Genomic DNA, 12371 nt, shown 5'->3' with positions numbered 1-12371 from the left:
GGAGCTTAAGCCAAGCCCTTTCACAGCGCGCTCCGGGCAGTGAGCTGGGAGCCCACGGAGGTTCACTGGCTTGAAACTCCCTTGTTAAAGGGCTGCAAACATTAGTGACAAGACATTAATGCTCTTTGAACATAATTCATTAGCTTTTAATGATCTATTATCAATAAACTTTTTTTTTAAATATATTTTATTGATTTTGTACAGAGAGGAAGGAAGAGAGATAGTTAGAAACATTGATGAGGGAGAGTCATCGATCAGCTGCCTCCTGCACACCCCCCACTGGGGATATGCCTGCAACCAAGGTACATGCCCTTGACCGGAATCGAACCTGGGACCCTTCAGTCCCCGAGCCGACGCTCTAACCATTGAGCCAAACAGGTCCCGGCTATTAATAAACTTCTTATTAACAAGTCTTTTTCGCGTGGACCTGTGCCCTCTCCAGTGCGGCCCTGCCCTCTGGAACTGAACTGCCATGGGCGCCTCAGTCTCCAACTGCGGAAGGCAGAAACGCACGGCCACCTCCACCGTCTCCCCGTCACAGGCCTGTCCGTGGGCATGAGTGCAAGGCAAGTGCACACTATGGCGCTGCCTCTCCAGCCCGCTGGCCTCCGGGGACCGGCCTCCCGGGACCGGCCTCCCCGGACTGGGCCTCCCCGGACTGGGCCTCCCGGACCGACCGCCTGCTTGCCCTGCAGGGCGCACCCAGCTGCTGAGCTGAATGCTAAACAGTGCAAGAGGCGGACCTGGGACTAAGCTATGGGGCTAACTCCTCAACAAGAGGGAGGCAAGCCTGTGCTCCACTTGATTATAGATTAGTTCTAATCAGGGAACCTCTGGGTTATTCCAGAGCAGAAACCAGGGAGGAAAAGTGCCCGGATCCCATAAAGAATGCCGGGAAGCAGGCAGCCAGCACTGCGACCATGCGGTCTGGCCCGGGCCCCGGAGTAAAAGCGGGGCCGCTGCTGGCTGGCTCTAAGTGCCAAGGAGAGTTTGCCTACAGCGTGAGAGTTCTCCGGACACGAGCGAACTGCCAGAAGGCCTGACAAATGCTGGCGACCACTCTTGAAAGTGTCCAAATCTTTTGACTTTCCACATCACACCACTAGGCAGGTCACATTAATATCCCATTCTTCTTCCTAAAAATAAAAATAATTCACTAGACCTGTCACTGGCTAATTCATTCCCAGAAAAGGAGGGGGAGAGAAACCAAACTCATACACCACAGTAAGAATGTAAGCTGCTACAACGTTTCTAAATGGCGAATTGGAAAAATGTATCAAAATCCTTACAACTTAGCGTGTACTTTGATCCTGCCAATCCACTTCTAGAAACTTCTCTACAGATAAAAACCTCACAAGTGTATACAGAGCAGAGATGTGTGCGGGGGTGGAGAGTTATTGGTAATAGTGGGGGAGGGGAGTAAACAAATATATAACAAACTACAATGGAATGTTCAGTTACTAAACTATTGTCATTGATGATACAGATTCAGATGTTAAACAAAAACAAAAACAAAAAACAGGCTATGAAATAATTATATATGTATATAGCAAGAGCCCATATTTGTTACCAAAAAATTACATATTAAATACTTCACACACACATACACACAAAGGGATTTGATGTTTGATGAGATATGTACTCAGGTAGAAGACTTATGAGCATTTTATAGTTTTCAACTTTTTATTTCCTATATTTCAGTTTTTCTACCATAAATATGCATTGCTTTAAAATACCAGGGATAAAAAAAAAAAAAAAAATACCAGGGATATTAGCTGATCATCATAAACAAATTATTAGTTTGGTTCTCAAATGTACAATTAAGTTGAAATGTTGAAAGTTGGTTGTCTTAAGTACTTAGCAGTATATAAACTTTATTATTCTTCCCATTTTTAACTGAGGAAACTGAGGTACTGAGGGGTCAGTGACTAAATGAAAATCAGACTCTGTGTGGCCAAGCCCTGTGCTCCGGAGGCTGCAAGGTGAACAACCCAGGGCCTTCCATCCCATGATCAAAGCTGTCACTGTGGGGCCAGGCTATCCCCTACACCAGCGGTTCTCACCTTCCTGATGCTGTGGCCCTTTAATGCAGCTCCTCATGTTGTGGTGACCCCCAGCCATAACATTGTTTTCGTTGCTACTTCATAACTAATGTTGCTACTGTTAATGAATCGTAACGTAAATATTTGTGTTTTCTGATGGTCTTAAGCGCCCCACAGGTTGAGAACCGCTGCTGTAGAGCCTAAGACCATCAGAAACACAGATATTTACATTACGATTCCTAACAGGAGCAACATTAGTTATGAAGTAGCAACAAAAATAACATTATGGCTGGGGGTCACCATAGCATGAGGAGCTGGATTAAAGGGCCGTGGCGTTCGGAAGGTTGAGAACCACTGCTCTAAAAGAAGAAAGTGATGGTCAGATTTTGTTAGTAAACAAAATTGGAAGATGTGCCAATTTCCTGTGCTTTGGAAGCCAATTCTTACAGCGTAGTGTTGGGCTTGCACCGCTTACAAAGCTGTGTTTGGCATCGTGATTATGTAGCCGCTCACCACTATCCTGTGGCTGAAGTTCACATGTTGAGTCTCTAAGCAGATGTGTTGGGAGAAGTCTTCTTTCCAGCTCAGCACCCTCAGCATGCTATGCATGGGAAAGGCTGTCTCCTTTTGGAGCCAATCATGTTTCCGGAAATGACTGGGGAATAGTACTTGTGGCTCTTATTTCTGCAATCAGTGACTACTGAGTGATAAACATAATTTTACAATTAAAGGTTTTTTTGTTTGTTTTTTTAGAATATATTTTATTGATTTTTCACAGACAGGAAAGGAGAGAGATAGCTAGAAATGTTGATGAGAGAAACATCGACCAGCTGCCTCTTGCACACTCCCTATCGGGGATGTGCCCGCAACTAATGTACATGCCCTTGACTGGAATCGAACCTGGGACCTTTCAGTCCGCAGACCGACACTCTACCACTGAGCCAAACCGGCTTCAGCACAAGTAAAGGTTTTCAAACGTGGTCCCACTGCAATGTAGTTCACTCATAAACGTGAGTTCCTGCAGGCACTATTCTAGGCGCTGGGGATACAATGACCCATGGCCTGCCCTATGGAAGGTTTAGTGCCCCCGATTACACATCCCAAGGTCATCGTTTTTATCAGGAGCCTGAGGTAAAAAAGCATTGTTCCTGGAAAAACGTGCTCTATCCACTCCAAGAGATGGGTTTAGGACACAGTGAGAGGGAAGTATGACACCAACTGGAGTCTGATTCTGAGGGGAGATGACAACAGCCGTAATTTGAACAAGAACCTCAGCTCATGCCGCTGGGAGTGTCCTGAGGCCCAGGCTCGGAGAAACCCACCGGCAACGAGAGCCATTCAGAAGGGAACGGTCATTCCGAAGACAGATCTCTCGGCAGTGGAATTTGAACTGAGTAATAAACCCAGCCCTCTTGTGATTAATTCATTCTCTGGCAGGTAATTGACGACGCTAGCAGATTCAAAAGATGGGCTGGCGTAGAGGGATTCCCCAGCACCTCCTCCTGAGCCGCTTCTATATTTAGATTTGCCTCGCTCTAGGCATTTGGGGAAAAGAGAAACTTAAGTGGGGGTCTGTTACCGATATTAGAGACAAGCATTGAGAAAAAGAAAATTGCGAGTCATCAGCAAAAACAAAAAATGCTAAGAGGGACAAATGTTTTGCGGAACTAACCACCACGCGTGTGATGCCCATTTCATAACGCCTGGCATCTGGACATTCCAAAGTGCATCCCGCCTGGTCCGCTTCCTCTCCTGCCAGGCGGGGACAGTGGTTCTGTGAAGGCACTGTGGCCGCAGCAGCTTCAATGCGGGATACCTTCACTCTGAGGTCTACAGATACCTTCAGAGAATGGTCCCTTCGGAAGCTCCCGCCTGGCGCTCCCTAAAGGAGTTTTACACATGTCTTACCACCATCACTCCTGGCCCATATTTCTCAATGGAGATTACTTAGAACCTCCTACAGGCAGAATTCAATAGTTTCTCTCTCTCTCTCTCTCTCTCTCTCTCTCTCTCTCTCTCTCTCTCTCTCTCTCTCTCTCTTTTTTATTATGTATCCTTATTGCTGAAAGGATTACAGGTGCCTTCTTTTCTCCCTCTCACCCCCTCTCTCAATATTTTAAGACAATATAAATGTTTCCAGTAAACTAAACCTAGTTCTCAGAAACAGAAATCCTAACTTGGAGGGGTGTGTAAGCACCTTAGCCATCTCCTAACAAGGGCATCCCAGCACACACACACACACACACACACACACACACACACACACACACGCACGCCTGTGTGGGGGTGAGAGGAGCACCCACAGCCAGTGGCCCCGCTCCTGCCCCGTCTCCTCCGCCCCCCAATCCGGGGCCCTGGGAGGCCGCCCCTCACTGGCCAGGGGAGGGCGGGACCGCCTCCCGCGGACAGGCTGGGGTCCGGTGCGGTAAGGTGCGCGGGTTTGTGTTATTATCTGCGCGTCCGACCGGACTTGTGTCCACGATCCGAGCGCCCCCGGCCACGTCGCCAGGACGCGGCTGCGGGGCACAAAGAGGCGCATCTGCCGGAGCCGCGGGCCAGTCCCCGGGACACGGCCCCCGGCGGCTGCGGGAGCCGCTCCATCCCGCCCCGCGGGGCGACACAAAAGATGCCGAGGACGTGCGTCTACCGGGGGGTCCGCGGACCCGAAGGCACACCGGCGAGATCCCCCTCCCGCGGCGGTTCCCTTCCCGGGGTCCGGCTCCGCCCCGGTCCGGGGAGAGCGCGGGGGCTCCGGGCCGCAGCGGGGACGGGAGGCGGCGGGCACGGGACGCGCTCCCGGGCGCGGAGGACCGCGGCCGGCGGCACCCTGAACCGCACGGGCCGGGCCGGGCCGGCGCGCGAGGAGCGGGGCCCGAGGCCGGCGCAGGCGGCGGCGCGCGGCCGCTCCCCGCGGGCTGCGGGTCCCGGGAGGCGAGGCTTGGCCGGCGCCCGCGCCCCGAGGGCAGCGAGGGCAGCGCTGACGGCCCCGGCCCCGGCCCCGGGGAGGGACCCGCCCGCCCACAGCTGCGGGCACCCATTCCACCCGAAGCCCGTCCGCGGCCGCCCCCCGCCCGCGCCGCGGCCCCTCGGCCTCCCGCCGCCCGCCGCCCGGGAGGACGAGGCGAGGGCCGCCGTGGCCGCGCCTCCCGGGCGCGCGGCGGAGGCTGAAGGGCGGCCCTCGGGACGGGAGCCCCGGGCGGCCATCGCGCCGACCCCCGGCCGCCGCGCCCCCGGCCCGGCCGCCGCAGCGGCTCCTCACCTCATCGCAGGGCGGGTCCGCGTGGCCGCCCCCGGCGCAAATCAGGGCCGCTCACTCGCCGCGGGGAGGGACGCAGGCGCCGCAGCCCCCACACCATCCCCGCCCGCCCGCCCGCCGCGCCGGGCGTCCCCGAGGCCGCGAGGGGCTCTCCCTCGCGAGCCGCCGTACTACGGAGCAACCAAGCTGCGCTCCTCCCGCTCCGCCGCTCCGTCCTCTCCCCGGCTCCCTCCCGCTCCCTCGCTCCCGCCTATCTGCTCATCCCGCTCCGCGGCCCGCCCCGCCCCCTCACCCTCCGGCTCCGCCCACTGGTGGGTGGGGACACGCGGCCTGCCAATAGGAAGAAGGGATCCGCACCTCCTTACCGCCCCTCGCCTCTAGCACCGCCCACCTAGGGAACCCATAGAGGAGGACCAATAAAGATGAAAGAGGACGGAGTGACATGCCAGTACACCAATCACCAAGCGCAAGGGAGGCGGGCATAAGACTCTTCTTCCCCGCCCCCTCCCAGAAGGCGTAACCACAGGCTTCCGATCTGGGATCAGTGCGTTTGTCCTTTGCCACTCGAGACGCTAGTTAGGATGCATTCGACTAATGTAGTTAAGGCAGATGTTTAAAGAAGAGGATCTCTAAGGCGAAAAGGGAGGCGGGGCACAGTCCAAGGAAGGTGGTAGGGCAGACAGTTGGCATGAAAAAAATGGTGTGGTCTTTAACTGAAATTTGCATAAAACGGAACCATCCAGGTGACAGCAACTTCACCCATTTATTGGTAGCCGCTGGGCGGCTCCGCCCCTCGCCTCCGAGCAGAGCATTTCGGGAGATGTAGTTCCGAGTTCGGTTGCTAGGGCTGTCTCGACAGCTCCGGGAGTCCGGGAGTGACGAGCGGCCTGGCCAATGGGAGCAGGGCCTGGGCCCGCGGGGGCGGGCTCTCTGCGGAAGGGCTCGGAGGTGGCGGCGGCGGCGAAGGGGAGGCCGTTAGAGCCTCTCGGAAGCAGGTGAGTCCCGGGTGGCGCGCCGTGTGTCGCGGGAAACGCGGCTTTGGACGAAAGATCGATAGACGCCCCGCGTAACGCTCCCGCTCCGGAGCGGATGCAGTTCGCGCCGCACCCCAGCCTCAGACGCCCTGGGCCCAGGCCTAGCTTCCTTGGCCCAGGCCGTCGAGGGGCGGGGAAGACGGGGTCCGTCTCGCGATTTCCCTCCCGGTCCTTCCAGATCTTCTCTCTGTTTGATCTCCCTCCCGCTTGCTTCAAAGGAGGAAAAGTCTGCCAGTCCCTCCGCCGATCTCCCTCCCGGGGACCCCTCCTGCCGCATTTTGTCCCTAGAATTATAGTTTATTTTTCTTCCTCCCTCCCTACTGCCCCGCTGTCTGCCCCTGCGCTGTGCTTTCTGGGGCAGTTGCCCAGGTAAACCAAGGCCGTTCGCACTGCTGTGACTGCGGGGCCGGGACTGCCTCTTTCGCTCCGCAGCTGATGCCCCGGGAGCAAACGGAGAACCACCTGGCCGCGCGTTCCCTCGCCGCCCAGGCTCAGGGTTTGGGCGGGGCCTGGCGCTCCCCGGTGCTGATTCTGCATCAGTTCTGTCCAAGCTTGCAGAAGGCGAGCCACTGGTGTCATTTTAAATTTTGTGATTTCAATATTTAAAAAAAAAAAAAAACATGAAAAGCACGTCAAATTAATTTTAATGTTTTATTTAGCCCAGTATTTTTCAAAAATATATCATTTCAACAATAAACAAATATTTTAATTGAGATATTAGACTTTTTTTCTTATTGTCTTTGAATCGGACATATTATTACATTTACAGCGCATCTTAATTCCTACTAGACACAGCTCCAGGGCTCCCCTGTGGCCCGCGGCCTTCCTCATTGGGCCGCGCAGATCCAGGGGTGCGATGCGGTTGTCCCCTGCAAACACTCCGCGGTGTTCAGGCTCGCGTTGCATGTGACCGATCCCTTTGAGATGGGCGGCAGGGCCACTTAGAGGTTCTCTGCCCAACGTACAGAAGTAACAGTAACAACGGCCAGCCCTCCTTGAACGCTTTGCACATATCACTTAATCCTTATTGCAACCCTTGTCTTAAGCACTACCTCTGAGCCGAAACAGGTTTGACTAGGTGAACAGAGCATCGGTCTGCAGACTGAAGGGTCCCAGGTTCGATTCTGGTCAAGGGCATGTACTTTGGTTGCGGGCACATCCCGTTAAGGGTTGTGCAGGAGGTGGCTGGTCGATGTTTCTCTCTCATCGATGTTTCTAGCTCTTTATCCCTCTCCCTTCCTCTCTGTGGAAAATCAATAAAATAAAAAAAGAATGTGCTTCATAAAAAATAAAAATAAAAAAATAACTACCACTTCTGATTTGTAGATCTGAAGGTTAAAATTAAGTAGCCCAGAGTCATATAGCTAGCAGGTACAGGCGTCCTCAAACTTTTTAAAGTGGGGGCCAGATCACGGTCCCTCAGAGAGCTGGAGGGCCAGACTATATGAACTACTAATTCCTACTGTAACACCTCGGCTGCGCTCACTGCCCAAAAAACCTGGCGGGCCGGATCAGACTCCTCTGCGGGCCACATGTGGCCCGTGGGCCGTAGTTTGAAGATGCCTGAAAGAACCAGGATTCAGACTCTCAGTTATGGTTTCTAAATCCTGTCAGCCACCCGGGTACAGTTACTATCTTCTGTCACTAAGGCCATGTCATTGATGCCTCCGCTCCAGTTTATGGCCGGGATGAGGTGTTCAGATTGGAAACAGGATTCCCTGCATAAGGTCAGGTTGCCTTTCAGTTGCACTGAAATATTTTGGTAGTTGTACAACTCTCAGTGCTGTGTATTCAACATCAAAGTTCCAGACTGAAGAAGAGTGTTAGCATAGAGATACGTAGGCTTCTGGAGAGGCTCTCTACCTTGGGCAGCTGTATTGCCTCTTGATTCATTTGTGTACCTCCATAAAGATGGGAACATTTAGGGATTCTTAAAATGTTTCACTATGGAGTCATGGTGTGTTTTGGTTTTGTTTTTGGTGAAATCATTTTTTAATTGGTAAAAGTCAATGTTTTCTTACTCATGTGAACTTCATATAGAATATTTCAAAGACAACTTTACTAGTGATTTTTCTAGATGCAATAAACTTGGAACTAAGGAGAGGTTTTGTGAATAGAAAAATACATAGAGCCACACATGCTAAAATATGGTCTTTTGCAAAATAATTTTCTTCTAACTTTATACATTACAATAAATTTGACATTTTGTAGATTTCTCTCGATTGTGAATTTATTAGTAAATATTTAATCAAAATTGCAACTTCTATCTTGCATCTGAAGCAAGATATGGTTTCATTAAGATGCTGTAGTGAGGTCAGGTGGGGCAGCTCAGCTGGTAAGAGCATCGCCCTGATACACCAGGGTTGCAGGTTCGATTCTCGTCGGGCACAGACAAGAATCAGCCTATGAATGAGGGAGGGCATAATAAGTGACACAACAAATTAGTCTCTCTCCCTCTCTCTTTTTCCCCTCTCTCTACTTTTCTCTCCCTCCTGTCCTCTCTAAAATCAATCGATAAATATTTTTAAAGATTCTGTGGTGAGTTGAAAAATTCAGTAGGCATTTACACGCTGCATTAACAATAGTGGAGCAAACTGGTAAGTCAGCGGAGAGGAGGGAAAGCGGGGTAGAGACTGGGAGATCCCGCAGATGCTGAGGTCCCTCCTCATCACCCGCGGGGTCGCATAAGAAGCTGTCACTCATCACCACAGTGGTCCACTGTTTCCATGGCACACCGGAGGAATACGTGATGCTAACTGTCAGAGAAACGGAAGCTACGTTTCTGTTCTGGGATTCTACATTAAATGGCCCTACATTGACTAGCACTGGGCCAAACATTTCCGTTCCTTATGATAATGACCCTCCCACCCCCAACCCACCTATTAGCACCCCCAGAGGTACTGGCAGGGGAGTGCCTCCAATAAGACCCCAGGTGCAGGTCAGTAAATCATAAAAGTTACGCTCTCTTGGAGGCAAGAGAGTTATTGAAGAAATTTTTGAGATTCAGAAGCCGTTGGAGCCTCTGTTTTGGACGGACGTGTCTGAAACCGCAGATAGACAGCGATTTGACATCGGAAAGCAAAAGCCTTTTTTATTTTTTTGCTCCTGCCTAAAGCCTATGTCAAAAAGGAAAAATTATCCTTCCTAGTTCTTCACCTGTCTTTCCATCTAAGGTTGTGTGAGAGACAAAGATTATCCCCAGGCATGTAAGCTCAGCTGAGTGTCTTGCTAATGCTCACAGGAACCTAGGTTGTCTACTAGAGGACTTACTGTGGCCCTCCCAGCCCTCTCTCCCCTCGGCCAATGCCACTGTCAGCACGTGTCAGTGTCTGCAGGTCCCTCCAGTACCAGGGACCCTGCAAGCTCACCCATTTTCCTATGGAATTCAGACACCAAAAGGGGACTTAAAGGTCCTTCCAACATGCTGTCATGTTGGAAACGCTTCCTAGGGCCAGCCAGTGTGAACCCCTCTCGTGTCTCCTGTGACCATCTCATGTGCCCATCTCTGCTCGATGCCACACAAAGTGCCCTCAGAGTGGACGGGGCTCCAGAGACCGTCGCCTGCGCGGTGTAGAGTCCTCCGTGAAGGCACACGCCCTCCCGCGGAGAAGCAGAGCTGCCCTCGTTAGCGGGAGTACATGCTTCACCATCCGTGACGGGTGGCATTTAAAGCAAGCCTCCCTCTACTTTGATTTCCTGACCACATTTTTTTAACCAAATGTTTGGGCACAGGGCTGTACCTGCTATGTGGATATGTATGAAAAGTCTCACAGATTAGTGAGAACACTATGAAAACTTAATATTGCCTGCTGGGTGGCTCAGTTGGTTAGTGTCATCCTGATATACCAAGCTTGCAGTTCAATCCCAGGTCAGGACACTGACAAAAAGCAACCAATGAATGCATAAGTATGTGGAACAAGAAATCCATGGTTCGTGTTCTCTCTCTCTCTCTCTCTCTCTCTCTCTCTCTCTCTCTCATCCCCTCCCTCCCTCTCCTTCCTCTCTCCCTCTGTCCCCTCTCCCCTCTCCCCCATTTCTTTCTCTAAAGTCAATCAATAAAAAAACCACCTTAACATTGAGCCACCTCTTCAGTGTGAATGAAGACTCTCCCTCCAGCTCTGTCTTGTGCCGCCGTCCCAGCATTGCGATGGGCTCTGGCCACACCGGAGAATGGTTTATCTGTTTTCTGAGCCTGGCTGCTTGGCGATTTCTGCGCTTTCCTGGCAACAGAACGAGGGTGGGTTAGAGATCTCAGAACTGCGCCTGAAGCGGGATGGCCGCAGTATTAGTCTGTGCCGGGAACAGTAGAAATCTGAGTATGCAGAGTCAGTCGGACTTTCGGGAATTGCACTACACCGAGCACACCAGCTGTGCTAACGCCCATCAGGACAGAAAACGAGCAGGGGAGCTGGGATCTCAGAAGAGAAGGGAAGGTCTGTGTCCATAACTTCACCCAGCGGAGGGACTTGTGACAGACACTCAGATGTCCATGGTGACTGAACGGCCAGCACAGTCTCATTTGGAGAAAGCTGAGTCCAGTTTATGTCTCCTGACGTGAGGTTGACCTGATACTCAGAACACCTTGGGTCTGCAGGTGTAGAGGAGGAATGATCTGTAGAGGTTTTGTTTACAATTATTAATAGATGAGCTCCTCGGGGATTGATGTAGCAGGAGAGCAAGGAGAGTTCACGTTGCCGTTACAACTAAGATGATGCCTTTGGAAATGTCTTGCCATGAATAAGCTACAGCTATCAGCAACCATGGGCGAAACAAACGTGCTGAGAAAAAGAAGTGAACACAGGGAATGTAACTTCTTTTACATAAAATGAGACAGATCAGGGGAAGCTGTGCTGGGTATTCCCGGGGACCCGGGGAGCAGGCGGGAGCAGAAGGCAGAGATCAGCAGGCTGTGCGGTAGGGCCTCTGCACTCCCCCTGTGCGCTGTTCTCACCTGTAAGCTTACACGTTAGAAAACAGCCCTGGCCAGTTTGGCTCAGTGGATAGAGCGTCAGCCTGTGGACCGAAGGGTCTGGATTGATTCTGGTCAAGGGCAAGTACCTCAGTAGTAGGCTCCATCCCAGCCAGACTCTGGTCAGGGCGCAAGAGGCAACCACAATGTGTTTCTCTCACAACGATATTTCTCTCCGTCTGTCCCTGTCTCTTTCACTCTCTAAATTAGGGGTGTCGAACTCAATCAGAGAAGGGGCCAAAATCTAAAATCCAGCCTAAATCGCGGGCCGAATGGTTTACTGAACAGTCATAAACTGTCATTGTGATGGAAACGCAGCGGAGTGCAGTGATGACAGCGCGGTGCGGGCCACATTGCAAGGCCTGGCGGGACGGATTTGGCCCGCGGGCCTTGTGTTTGACACATGTGCTCTAAATCAATGCGTAAGAATTTGAAAAAGAAAAAGAAAATCGTCCTGGCCTGGTTAGTGGCTGATGGATAAGCGCCATCCTATGCCCACAAGGTCACCAGTGTGATTCTTGGTCAGGGCACATGCCCGTCAATCAGCTGATGTTTCTCTCTCTCTACCCCTCTCCCTTCCTCTATCTCTAAAATAAAATAAATAAGATAGTCTTTCATAAGTTATGAAAATTAAAGAAACAACTGGTGTCCTTAGATGTGCTCCAGAAGCCACAGACTGCAGATTCAAACACTTCTGGTTACAGAAGAATTGGGGGCACCGTCTCGATGTCTTGATGGGACACTTTGTTCTTTTTAGATCCTTACCAAAGGGTATGTTTTTATTGATTTGAGAGAGAGAAAGAGGGAGGGAAACATGAGTGTGAGAGAGGAACATTGACTGGTATCTGTCTCCCATTGGCCTGGACCAGGGACCAAGCCTGTAACCTAGGGGTGTGCCCTGACCCAGAATCACCCACAGCCTCCCGGGGTGGGACGATGCGTCAGCTGCCTGAGCCAGGCTCCCTTTTGGACGGTCTTTTTCACATGTGGGACAAGAGCGCTTTTTAAGTGGCACCTTTGGTGATTCCAGTTGCTCTCTGAACCTCTCCCATTTCCCCGCCTCCCCCAAG

At 51.8% G+C, this 12371-nt stretch overlaps 2 protein-coding genes across 11 annotated transcripts in view; one reads left to right on the top strand and one right to left on the bottom strand.

The window, feature by feature from the left end:
* The window catches only part of ITSN1 (intersectin 1), a 147821-nt gene extending 142266 nt beyond the window's left edge, over nucleotides 1-5555 (bottom strand). For 4 of the 6 annotated variants that reach the window (XM_045579840.1, XM_045579839.1, XM_045579842.1 and 1 more), the window contains exon 1: nucleotides 5302-5555. The gene's annotated coding sequence lies outside the window, so the exon portion shown is untranslated. The remainder of the gene's footprint in view (nucleotides 1-5301) is intronic. The other 2 variants (XM_045579841.1, XM_045579844.1) reach the window with 2 other exon arrangements.
* Nucleotides 5556-5946: 391 nt separating this feature from the next.
* The window catches only part of CRYZL1 (crystallin zeta like 1), a 30052-nt gene continuing 23627 nt past the window's right edge, over nucleotides 5947-12371 (top strand). The window contains exon 1 of one of the 5 annotated variants that reach the window (XM_045579836.1): nucleotides 5947-5965. The gene's annotated coding sequence lies outside the window, so the exon portion shown is untranslated. Of the gene's footprint in view, nucleotides 5966-6019; nucleotides 6294-12371 lie in introns of those variants that run through there. The other 4 variants (XM_045579838.1, XM_036432763.2, XM_045579837.1 and 1 more) reach the window with 4 other exon arrangements.

This window comes from Pipistrellus kuhlii, unplaced genomic scaffold (assembly GCF_014108245.1).
Source record: "Pipistrellus kuhlii isolate mPipKuh1 unplaced genomic scaffold, mPipKuh1.p scaffold_m20_p_118, whole genome shotgun sequence".
In the NCBI taxonomy this organism is placed as follows: domain Eukaryota; kingdom Metazoa; phylum Chordata; class Mammalia; order Chiroptera; family Vespertilionidae; genus Pipistrellus; species Pipistrellus kuhlii.
This window is presented reverse-complemented; position numbering and strand designations above follow the sequence as displayed.